Source organism: Rhinolophus hipposideros (genome assembly GCF_964194185.1).
Source record: "Rhinolophus hipposideros genome assembly, chromosome: 2".
NCBI lineage: Eukaryota > Metazoa > Chordata > Mammalia > Chiroptera > Rhinolophidae > Rhinolophus > Rhinolophus hipposideros.
The window spans coordinates 87885368-87897717 of NC_138048.1; the positions used below are offsets into that span (position 1 = coordinate 87885368).

At 31.5% G+C, this 12350-nt stretch overlaps 1 long non-coding RNA gene across 1 annotated transcript in view; it reads left to right on the plus strand.

Annotated features, from left to right (window-relative positions):
* Window positions 1-12350, plus strand: part of LOC308488727 — a 521148-nt gene that overhangs the window by 25298 nt on the left and 483500 nt on the right. The window contains exon 2 of the long non-coding RNA XR_013991939.1: window positions 883-943. This is a non-coding gene — a long non-coding RNA (uncharacterized lncRNA). The remainder of the gene's footprint in view (window positions 1-882; window positions 944-12350) is intronic.

Sequence of the window (12350 nt, forward strand, 5' to 3'; positions counted from 1 at the left end):
TATATTCAATACTTGAATGAATCAACATCGCTAGAATTAAGTTTTATGAAGCAGATCTCTTACCTGTCTTGTTCATTATGTTGTTCATTGTCCAGTGTTTAATTTAGTTTCTGGTATATATCAGAGCCTTAATAAATTTTTTGAAATATTTTGAAATGTTTCAAAATAATACCTTGGAAAGAGATAAGCTAATGCCTCGAGGCTTAGCATCTAGTCATAGTGGTCCCTCTAAGCTGAGATCTTAGCCAAGCCATTTCTCTTTCACTATGTCTCGTTTTCTCATCTTTTAAAACAAAGGATGCTTTAGATTGAGGAAGGTCCTTCTGGTTTTATAAAAGTACTTGGCAATTTGAGTATTATATCTGAATAACCTTGTAATCACTACCTTAAAATAAACGTATTTCCAAAAGTGATATAGTTGCTAAAATTATCAATTAGTTCACTAGTATATGGACTTAAAACATTCAGGATACAGATTTCCTCTTATCACAATGAAATGATATTGTGCAATTTTCGCCCACAGAAAGTTTGCATTAAAAAAATAAGAACGTAGTGGTTCAGTCTCTTGACTTTGTTTAAGTGAAGTATTGAGTTCAGGATGAATTATTTCTTTTATATGCATTGTGATCCCTGCAGGTCCAGATGAGGTTGAGAACAGAGAGGCTGGAGTTCCTAGCACTAAATGTGGTGTATGGATAAATAAAATAAAGAAATACTTCCTGAGTTTAGACAATATTCAGATGGAATAAAAATCACGAGTCTGAATGTATCTTGTGGAAATCTGAAACAGTTTTGAGTCAAAGATCATAGGAAATTAATATATTATAAATTGGTGTACAAAGTCTGTTTTACTGATCCTCTTCAATCGCTCTAACTTTTCAGATCTTCCGGAATTTTACTGGGATTACTGTTCAGTTGAAATTCTAAGCATTCTATTCAAATGGTAAGTAGAGCTATGTATTATATCACCATATTTGTTCATCAGTAAATAATATGAGTTTCTGAGTATTGAAATGAGAAACATGAATTACCATTCTTCACTTGTATTTTGTATTTTTAAAAAAGCAAAACCACTAAAGAATGTATTTTTATTTTTAAATTATCATGGTAGAATATAAATATGTGGCATGTAAACTGTAGTCTGTCAATCTTCTCTAAAATCCAAAATAATGGTAAAGTGTCTGGAATTTAATTCATCTGCTACTAGCAAACATGTTTTGTAAAACATGTTTTACAGACTCACATTTTGTAAACACTAGAACCAGAGAGAAGAATTAACAATCTATTTAGATTCCCCCTTTTAGGAATCTAACCTTTAAAAATGTCTTCTGAAGTAGGATTATAGAGAGAAATACACATTTGAAATTATCTTTCACATAATTTTATTATTTATTTTCTCATAGTAAAATTATAAAAAAGGAGTGTATAAACTTCAATAGATTCTTAATTATCTGTATTTTTAAAATGATGTTAAAGTCTGTGTTCACACCTTCTGATACCTTGGTAAACTGGTCTAACCTTACTTTCAGGATCATATTTACTAAGAGTTTATTTCCTCAAGTTTTGAGATGGGAGATATGAAGTCATTATTCATCTTGTTTTAACCACTTGGCAAGAACTGGGCACTATCCCCCTCGAAACTTGCTGCTTAAGTTTGTGACAATCCTGGTGTCAAGCAGATGGTCTCTAAGTCCTTTAACTGTTGGATATGAGGGAGATGTCTGAAATAACTTGGTTCATAAACTCATGACCCAAGCAAAGCGCTTAGAAATTGCTTTTATTATCTTTTCTCATTTCACATGATATGTTCACAATAGACAGATATTAAGTGAATATAGATATAAATAAAAACAAAAATAACCATATTCTCACCATCTAAACATAATCACATAACCCTCTGTATAAACTGGTGAATGTTTTCAGGATATTACACCATAGCCTACTATAGGAATTCAAAAAATGAGTGATGATGATGTAAAATTTAGGTTCATGCCATCTGCCCCAAAATAGCTCTGACGCCTGGTTTTTGAATCCTTCCTTGCTTCTCCACTTGTTCTGTCTGATCTTGAGCAAATCCTATACTTTCTCTGAGCCTTTCTTTACTCATCTGCAAAATGAAGCTAATAATCCATATTTTGCTAATGGGGTTGTCTTGAGTTTTAAATAAATTAATACAGATAAAGTGCTTAGAACAGTGCCCAGCCAATAAATGTTAGATACTATATTAACCATTATATTTTAATTGAGTTTTGCCAAGTCGGAAAAACATTAATTTGTGTATTATTTTTATGCTGACACCACGTTTAGCCCTTTATTAGTTGTAATTATTATTCAGTCAGTTCTTTTGTAGTTCTAAGTCGTTATCTGCAAATAATAACAATTTTAGAGAATTTTGTCTTTCCCTTTCTAAAATCTCACACACTTTTAAAATTTGAATTCTCCACTTATTTTAAGAAGTTATCCTATTCATAATTAACTAAATTAGATTTTTTGAAATTTTGCTGATGTTCTGTAAATCTTGAAACATATAAATATATTTTTGAAGAGATCATTTGGTTTTCCTCTGTTATCAGTTAAATTGCTAATATTATGTTATCCTTGAATAGCTGGAAGCTTATTCCTTTATGACATACCATAGTTCAATACTTTTTTTATTTACTTGGAAATTTGGAAGAATGCTCCAAAGTTAAGATGGTCTACAGTACTTTTTAATTGCTGCCATCTTTTTAGTGTTAAGGAGGTTATAGTCATATTGGAAACTTTAGAATATTCTCTGTGGTGGTACATTTATATGTATATATAACATGTAATTTATATATTATAATTATATAATGTATGTTATAAAAGATATATATATAATTATATGTTACATATAATTGTGTACATAATTATGTTATTTGTAATTTTGAAAAAACTCACTAGTAAAATAATAAGCCAACAGAATCTATCTTGGAAGTGGTATTTGCAATTTTCAAAAATTGTTTCATCCAGTTTTCATTAAATTTTGTTGGAATTTTACTTATTGAGTTCATTTTAAATCTGACATTTTCTAAAATAGTGCCTATTTGAAAAGCTTTTCACTTTATTAGCATATATTTATAACTTGTAGTCTTGTAGTTTGCAAAATTATTACTGAATTAGTTTGACAGACTATCACTTCAATTTTTGTGTTTTTCTGTTTTCCATTATGTATGTTAACAGTTTGCAAATTTTATGGGTTCGTTAAAAAAAACAAAACTGGAATTAATTACTCTCTTGCTATTTTTCGTTCTTCTAAATTTATTAATTCTACTGAGTACTTAGTCTCTTTCTCACTCCATTTCTTAAATTCAGAAATTTATTTCTGTCAAAATTGCTTAATGTTCGCCTTTGGTGGTTTATAATAAGGTTTGAGTATGAACAACTTTTTAAATGTTTGGGAATATTTGAAAACAATATATAATCTATGTCGCATGCTAAGTTAAATATAGTTTTATCAATTTAACATAAGTAATCATATTATTCAGGTTTCATATTCTTATATTCTGTCAACTAGACAGAGATGGGACTAGTTTTTGCAAGTTCTTACAAAGTCCTAGTAATCCATTTGGATTTCTACTCTAGGGATAAAGCTATCAAATTTAAGCTGGTGAGTTATATGAGTAAATGTCATTTAGAAACATGAGTCTTTTGTGAATGTGGAAGAACAACTGCAGTAGGGGTAGCAGGAGGGCAAGAGAGAAGAACCAAGTATCTAGTTAGATTCAGTGTTGCCCCTTTTAGGAACCTGACTTTTAACACCCTCCTGTCTTAAGAAAAGCATTCAGTGTTCTCGTTCTTTCCCAGGTTTGTTTCCATTGTCTTCCACTTTTCTTTCATCTACGACATTTTCTCCATCAGATTTCCTTCTCAGTATTTTTGTGTCCCTCTGTGTAATGCTAACCTGTTACATGTAATGTACATGTTTAACGACTTTCTTGTCTGGTGCTTATTATTGTTGTCCCTCGCTTTTCTTTTTAACAACTTTGCTATAGCTTTTAAAAGTCAATATAAATTTATGCCAGAATTTTATATTCAGTGCTCATCCAGCCATCCATCAAATATTTATTAAAAGCAACTGTGTTTTAGGTTCTATGCTAAGAAGTAGAAAAAGCTGTCTGTGGAGGACAGTTAGAACATTTAACCTCTGTGCTAAAGAGATTTTAATATTCTGCTTGAACTCTCCCAAGGTTTAGTATTTCCAATTGGCATTAGTATATCTTTGATTTGATAACCTGAAGATACCCAAAACTTTAATGAGCTCTGTCTTTATCTCTAACTTGTGCATCCTACAATTTCCTATCCTGGTTGATGCTTGGTAGTAAGCTGTGCTAGAAACCTAATAGGCTTTCAATATTCAATCTTATTGAATTAACAATTTTAGCTATACTTTTTACTCTGTCTTATTATTAACAATTTTTTGTCAAAATTCCTTTGATCAAATATTTACATTTAATCCCAAATTTCTCTTTACCTCTGTATTTATTACCTTAGTTTTAGATCCACAAATACTGTCCCTTGATTTTGTCTATAAGCTTCTAATTATCTCTATATTTCTCCCTCTCTTGTCCATCAACACTGCCATCAGAGTACTTCCTAAAATTTGTATGTGATCATGATAGTCACCCATTCAAAAATTTTGATAACTTTGCATTCCTTAAAGGAAAATTCCCACTCCTCAAAGTGCCATTTGATTTTCTTTATACCTTAGTACCAAATTTATCTCTTCTCAATTTATTTGCTATTTCCTGTCCCTCCTCCCCTGATTCCTATCACATCCAAATACTGTATATTTTGGCTTCTTCATATTATATTTAGAGCATTTCTTGACATACGGTGGATATTCAACCGATGTTGTTGATCATTATTTTGAGAAGACTCAGGTTTGTAATAAGCAGGAGCTTGTGATGTCCTGGGTGGGTCAGACTAAGGAGATATTGTTTAATGTGGTAACTTACAGGAGACTAAAGTTTTATACTAGGGGAATACCATAGAAATGCGATCCATAGATGTGACTTAAAACTGATCTAACCTAAACTATGTTTTCTGGATGATAAGTTGAGGCTTGAAATATCAGAAATTTACTCAGAATAATAGTGGCAGTTGTTTAATACTCTGAGATTGACTGCTTCGCTTTCTGTGGAGGGTACAGTAAACAATGGTTTGCATCCTGAGTATGAATTTAAGAAACATAATGAACTGTAACTATTATATAATACAAGTAGATTATTCTGATTTGATACAAAACGATTGTATAATATACCAGCAAATAATTCATCTCCAAGGCTATATTATTATGATTTTTTTTCTGTTGTCCATAGTGAAGTATTTATGATTGTGTAATTTTTTTTTAAGCATGTAATTGGACATTTCATTCTTAAAGTAAAAGGTATGTCTGAGCTGGGTAGAAGTAAAAGAATCATGAAGATGTATGGAAAATCTGAGATGGAGATATTGGTATCAGACTGAACGAATTTAGCAGCTACATCACACAACTTAGCGCAAGTAAAAGTTGTTTCTCCTTGTCTTTATCATATTTAAAGCAGCCAAGCTAGATTTCCCCTATCATATTTATGTTTAGTTAATTTTTTGAACCAGATGTTTAGTCTTTGTAATTATCTCTTCTAAATTTTAACTGCTTGGTCTTAGTCACTTCTTTCCAAGTGTCAAGGTATGTTAGCTCTGAATAGTGTGATATGTATTATTCCACACATATTGTCAATGACACAGTCTTTGCACAGTTGACAGATTGTTTTGACATTTCAATAATTAAGGAAACTAGATTGAATGTACTACGGTTGCACTGATTCATCATGTATTGGTGAAGAAAACATTATTCTCAGTTGACTTAGTCACTATGGAGACATTGCCTTCCTATATTTTGGAAAATAAAGAAAATCTTCAATTTTCTAGTTCTATTGGAATGGGTGGAAACGAATTCTGTTTTGTAGCTTTGTTTATATTTTATGCATTTCTCTTGCTTTTATAGTTTTATCAGAGGTATAAGCCCTAGGAATTTGTATTGAGTTTTATATTTAAATTAAGAAAAATAATTTGGGTCCACACTGAAGGTCTCAACAAAGATTATGGTAAGCAGGACATGACTATCAAAGTAACAGTCTCACACACGTTTGTCTTTCCACAATGTCAGACTTTATTAGAATAAAGCCATGGATCCAGTACTACTGACTCAGTTTACTACGGGCATTAACCAAGGCTCCAGCCCGAGGACAGCCTCTAATAGTCGAGATAGAGAGGTTTCCTACAAGAGGGTCTCACAGGTTTGCAAGCAACGGGGTTAGGGGAAGGATATAAGTGAGTGCCGTGTTCAGCCAGAGTCCCTATGACACTGAGGTGCATAGCGTTGGGCGGCAGTCCAGGCTGTTGATACTGTCAGGTGAGGCTTCAAGCGCTCTGTCTGGGACGAGTGCAGATGCAGCTGTCAGCTCGTCAGTTGAGGTCTGAGCAATGAGCTGTCAGAGAGCTCTGATTTTATGCTCAAGACTGGGTGTGGTACACCCATTTGCAGTCTGATAAAGCTGTCCAGATGGTCACACTCCACCCTGTGTGTGTGGAGTTATCTGGTTAGGGTGTTCACTGGGTATGCCTTTCACATGATGCTCTGGCAAGACTGTCACTTTGTGACTGACATAGCTATCAGGATTGTTAGAGTCCATTTTGTGTTCATAATGAATGCTCTATACAAAGGTTAACTTTTCATTTATGGTATAGAACAAGGAGGATCATGGTATAGTGCATGTTGCAGTTATTCGGAGCCCAGGCTGATGGAGGACCATGTTGACCCATGTAGCATAGAAAGAGAGACACAAGTGAATAGCTCATTAACTTCTAAAGCATCACATCTCACATTTCATTTGCCAACACAAGTCAGACGGGCACATCTAATACAAAACAGGTTGAAGGTACATCCAGACTATGTGCCTGGGAGGGAGGAGACTGAACATTTGCAAACAAGTCTTAGTAGTCCATAGTTGTCTTCTGCTGGTTCAGATACATTTAGGAATGATTTACCTATGATCCTGGATGACGTTATATCTTTTCCTTCTCAACATAAGCCTGTATTGTAAGGAACACACAATATTATTATTGATCCTTCTCAGATAGAGAAGCTGAGAATCAGAGTGCCTGAGCAGCGTCACTATATCCCAAAACTAGTGAGAAGGGGAATCAGGTTTATTCTATCTTTATAGCGTAATTGATTCTCCATGTATTTCATTGATCTGAATCCTGTACTGCATTCTGCTACTTTATGCTCTATGATTCTTTTATATAACTGCTACCTTATTTTATGGTCAAATAAGACCCAACATATGATAAATGTATGTTTAGATTTACAAGTACAAAATTATAACTATTACTCCTTTTGTCTGCAATATTTTCCTTTAGATATTTTTTTTAGCATCAAACATTTTCCTGGCCTTTAGTGCATTTTCAGATTTTCAGGGGAAAATTATATTCTATTAAGTATGGTAACAAAACAAACCAATGCCACCAGGCTGCCACTGTTATATCACTGGAAATGATGTTATTGTTTCTTGGTAAGATTTCATTTTGGTTGAAACCCCTATGTTTCAACAACCCCTATGTTTCAACTATGTTTTCTGGATGATAAGTTGAGGCTTGAAATATCAGAAATTTACTCAGAATAATAGTTGCAGTTGTTTAATACTCTGAGATTGACTGCTTCGCTTTCTGTGGAGGGTACAGGAAACAATGGTTTGCATCCTGAGTATGAATTTAAGAAACATAATGAACTGTAACTATTATATAATACAAGTAGATTATTCTGATTTAAAATAACAATATAAAAAACGATACAAAAAACAAGAACAACCTGGTAATGGACAGTTTCTGAAGGGACAGGAGGGAAGTTTATTCAATATGTGTAATTCAGGCAATGGGATAGAGTTATTTAATGCAATTATACTACACTGGAGCATTGGCATTTATTTATTATTTACTTTTAATAGGAATAAGTCAGAAGAGCTAATAAATCAACTAATTTATAATTACATTTTTGGTGTAAGGCTGTGAGCATGGACTATAACACTTCAGAGATTACATTAAAAAGGCTTAGGGAAGCAAATATTGTTGGGGAGATTCATAATCTATCAGGTTTTCCAAGTTCACTTTCTACAACTTTGCGAAGAATCTGTCAAATGAGGGATGAGTCAGGTTTTCCTTAAGAACATCACTGTAATTTCAGTGAAAACCAAGTGGTTCAAGACTACGAATTGAGCTGCCAAACTTCTTCTTTCAAATGTTTGACATTTTGGGAACATGTGGATTCTATTTTATTTTTTTTCATTAAAGAACTCCATTTAATAAAGTGCTTTATTACGATAATGTTGCATTTGAGAGACAATGGAAAAATGTTTTTCATCAATGTGAGATAGTAACAAGGTATAACATTCATCTTTTGATGCACAAAAACAGCCTATTGATACATGATTTTACTGCTAACATAGTAGAAGTATTAGAGGCCCCTGTCCTTTAGAAATACAACAGCCATGATTTCTGAAATACAAAGTCCCAGTGATTTTGTGCTTAAAACTCTGCCTGCATTATTACACAACAGTGGAACAAAACCATGAAGAATGGTTTAGCTCCATTTCCTGTTCCGTCTCCCTGTGCCTATCATTCTCAAAACTATATCCTTTTCTTAGACTTATCTCTGAAGTCTGTGGGAGATAACTTCCTCCCTCTGCTAACCAGCAGGAGGGCCCATGTTTCCTTGTTTTGGAGCTGCAGGGTATCTGTTCTACCTTGTTTACAGCCAGTGGGGGGCTCTTTTTCTTCCTTACAGGCTGCTTTTTCATCAGCACAGAGGGAGATTCAAAATCAGAAATAATCTTAATTAAATGTTTTCTGTAAGGAAACACCCATTCCACAACCTTGGTTTTTCCAACTCCCTACCTTCTGCCTGGTCAATAGATTTTATGACAAAAGACAAGAATAAATATTTATTGGGCCTGAAAGATGCTTAGGGGACTACATGTCTTTGCATTTATTATTATGACTAGGTTTAATCACACGAGGTACTATCAAAACTCTTGGCTAAAACATTTTCCAATATTTTCAAATAAACTGTATCTCCCAAGAAAATTATTAAAAATGCATGTAAACATCCAGAATAAATAATTTAGTGTATATTTACTTTATGGATTGGGTTTCCAAGCACATCTTATGCTGCAATAAGTTATGGTAATACCCATCTTTTAGAGGAACTTGTAGGTTTATTAGTTTTATAAGTTAACATTTATGGATATGATCCATTAGTGGTATACAAACACTATGAGGAATAAATGCAAATGTAACCAGATTTTCATTGGCTTAATTAATAGTGAATTGTTATCTTAAAAATAAAGAAAAAATTCTGAATCTGTATATTTTATTTTAAAAATTACACATGTATAAACGTATCCAATTCAAAAATAAACTCTGCAAAGCCATTTTTTTTGGAATACAAATAGAGTAAAAGTTTATATTTGATTAGTTGAATAATTTTTTTTTCAATTAGGTAAAAAACGTAGACAAGATTAAGCAGATAGTAGCTAATTAGTAGGTTTTCATGAGTTTTAGTTGAATAGATTTTTAAAAACTCATTTAAGGCATTTGAAATATTTGTTTGGTAAATACAAAAATTAGAATTTAGTTAAAAATCTCATTCCTTAAAAAGAATTTTCAAGAAACAGTTAAGAGAAAGTTTTGAGATGGAAAATTTTATAATTATTAATTGTTTTAAGAATTTTATAATGAAATGCAAGTATCTACCATGATAAGAGAAATGTTATATTAAGATGAAATACAATTTCTATTTAGATAATAATTATACTTTTAAATTATAAATACTCCTTATAATTTTAATATTTTCACTTCCATGGATGGCCATTTATTGATTAAATAATCACAATTAAGAACTAAAACACTATTTTCAAGTGGAATTTTGCAACAAATATGTTATATTTACTAATGAAATCATCTATTGAAGAATTGTAATTATATGTGCATTATTTTTCTCATAATTTTTGAACTTTTTAAAGGTTAAGTACTTGTTTCTGTTTCAAAGACAAAAATTAATAGAATAATAATATGCTGAATCACTTAATTTTACTCTTGGATAGAACAACTTTGCAAAATTCAAATTATTTCAATGGTGATCTAATTTTTAAATAATGATTTAGTGTGCATATAGTGATTGTGATGAAAATTTCTTGTGCAGATATATGGTCTTGTGGTTTGGGGTTTGCTTTTTGTTCCAAAGGCATTCATTGTTCTATGTGAATGAGACATGCTTATTTTATATTCTAATTCAATGTCTGCAAAGAGTACCTTTGTCTAATTCACTGCTCTCTGAGTTTTTTCTCAAGGAGCATTAAAATAGAAAATCACTCATTTAAGAGAGACATTTACTTAAAGGAAAAGAACACCTTTTGAAATGTTAGTGGGATACTAGTATTTTAATGAACAGTATTTTTTAAATTAAAGAAATTTTAATTAAAAAAATATTTTCTTTTTCCTATCTCAAAAGCAATTGATTTTTAATTAAAATTATATATGTTTAAATCTATATTTCGTACTATTACAAAAAGAAAGAAATGGTTACTATTACTGCATTTGGAGATATTTTTTAATGTAGCTGTTCCTTTAAAAGAAATAACTTATTTCCTACCATAAGAAGTTGGTTATTCTGTGTGCATTTATCAGATAGCCCCCATATAATTTCTTGTATCTCTTAAGGAAGTCCATATATAATAGATAAAGCATCCAAGAACACAAATCTAATGGAAAACATGCTTTTGTTCAGATGGTTTCACTCCAGTAACTTCGGAAATGTTGACAAGTAATTTGAGTTTCAGTGATAAGATTCTGCTGCTGCCAGTAGTAGTTCTGGCCATTTGATAGGTTGAATTTTTATAAGAACAACTTACTGCTTATAGATACCCTAGGTTTTAGGGGAGGTTATCCTCTCCCCCAAGTTTAGCTTCTCTGTGCTCATTAATACAAAAAGGTCGATTTCTGTTTGAGAAGAAAAACAGTATTTTTTCAAAATAACTTTAAAATGTAATTTTTAAAAGAAGGATTCTAACTTATATCTTCTATATTCATCTGATATAGCTGAATAACTAATATTTGTCTTTTCTTTTCCCGCTAGAAATTTGTAATTTTCTTAACACATCTTTTCTGCTTTGATTAAAAGTAAGTAAAGGCCTTTAGAATATGGTGTTTCAAAAATAAAACTTTTGAAAAGTTTTAAGTTACTTGTAATATTTTTTTTTGTTACCAATAATTTGGTAGAAATAACTGATGGCTGAAAATATACTTAGACCAATAAAGAAATGAGCTGAAAAACACAATGAGAATAGCCACAAACTAAAGACTGGTTTAGCTGGGTTCCATTGCCCAGTTAAGCATGAGAGCTGCCACTGACTGGGTATGTGAACTGTATATATCATTTTACCCTCTGAGATCTCAGATTTATCATCTGAAAATAAGAGGATTGGATAAAGAAGCTCTCAGTAGCATTTTATAATTCCACATGAGAAGCTGCAACATCAGGTCTTTGACTTCCTAAATTAATTATTGAAAATTTCAAAAGTGTTGTTACTATATATGCTAAACATTGATTCTTTAAAAAAAAAATAATTAAAATAAAACCTGAAGGGTACTTTACTTTCTTAATCTCACAATTTATATAGCTTGATAACTTTGAGTTTTAAGTAAACAAAATGTGAAAAGTCTTCATATTATTAATTCTACCATATTAGTTAATTTTAAATGTCGTGACAATCCACATTCAGATTAAGACAGAACTATTTTCAACCATATTTTGAGTGTTTCAGAAGAAAAAAAATATCACAGCAAATTTATCTTACAGCAATCTTGAAAGGGTAAGATTTGCTGCTATGTTCAATGATAAAATAATTTTACTACCATCTTAACAGTTACTGCTTTTACCTGAAAGATGAACATTAATTTGAATTCATAATAAATAAATATATTTCTACCGTTTGTATTGTAATTCCTTTCCTGAAGAGGTACCATGTTGTGTCAACTCTCAAAGTAGGAACACAATTAATGGTATATGTAATGTATTAAAATACCATTTCAAGGCTGATTCAAGAGCAATTGAATATATATCTGGATACTTCTTATTTTTTCTTATTGATGCTGAAGCTAGTGATGACTTGAGGTATAATTTAGTTAGCACCAGTTATATATACATATATATGTCAAATTTAGAAATGTATTTATGGTAATATAATGTATTTTATGACATGATTTTCTGAGGGATTTGCCATAATATTAGG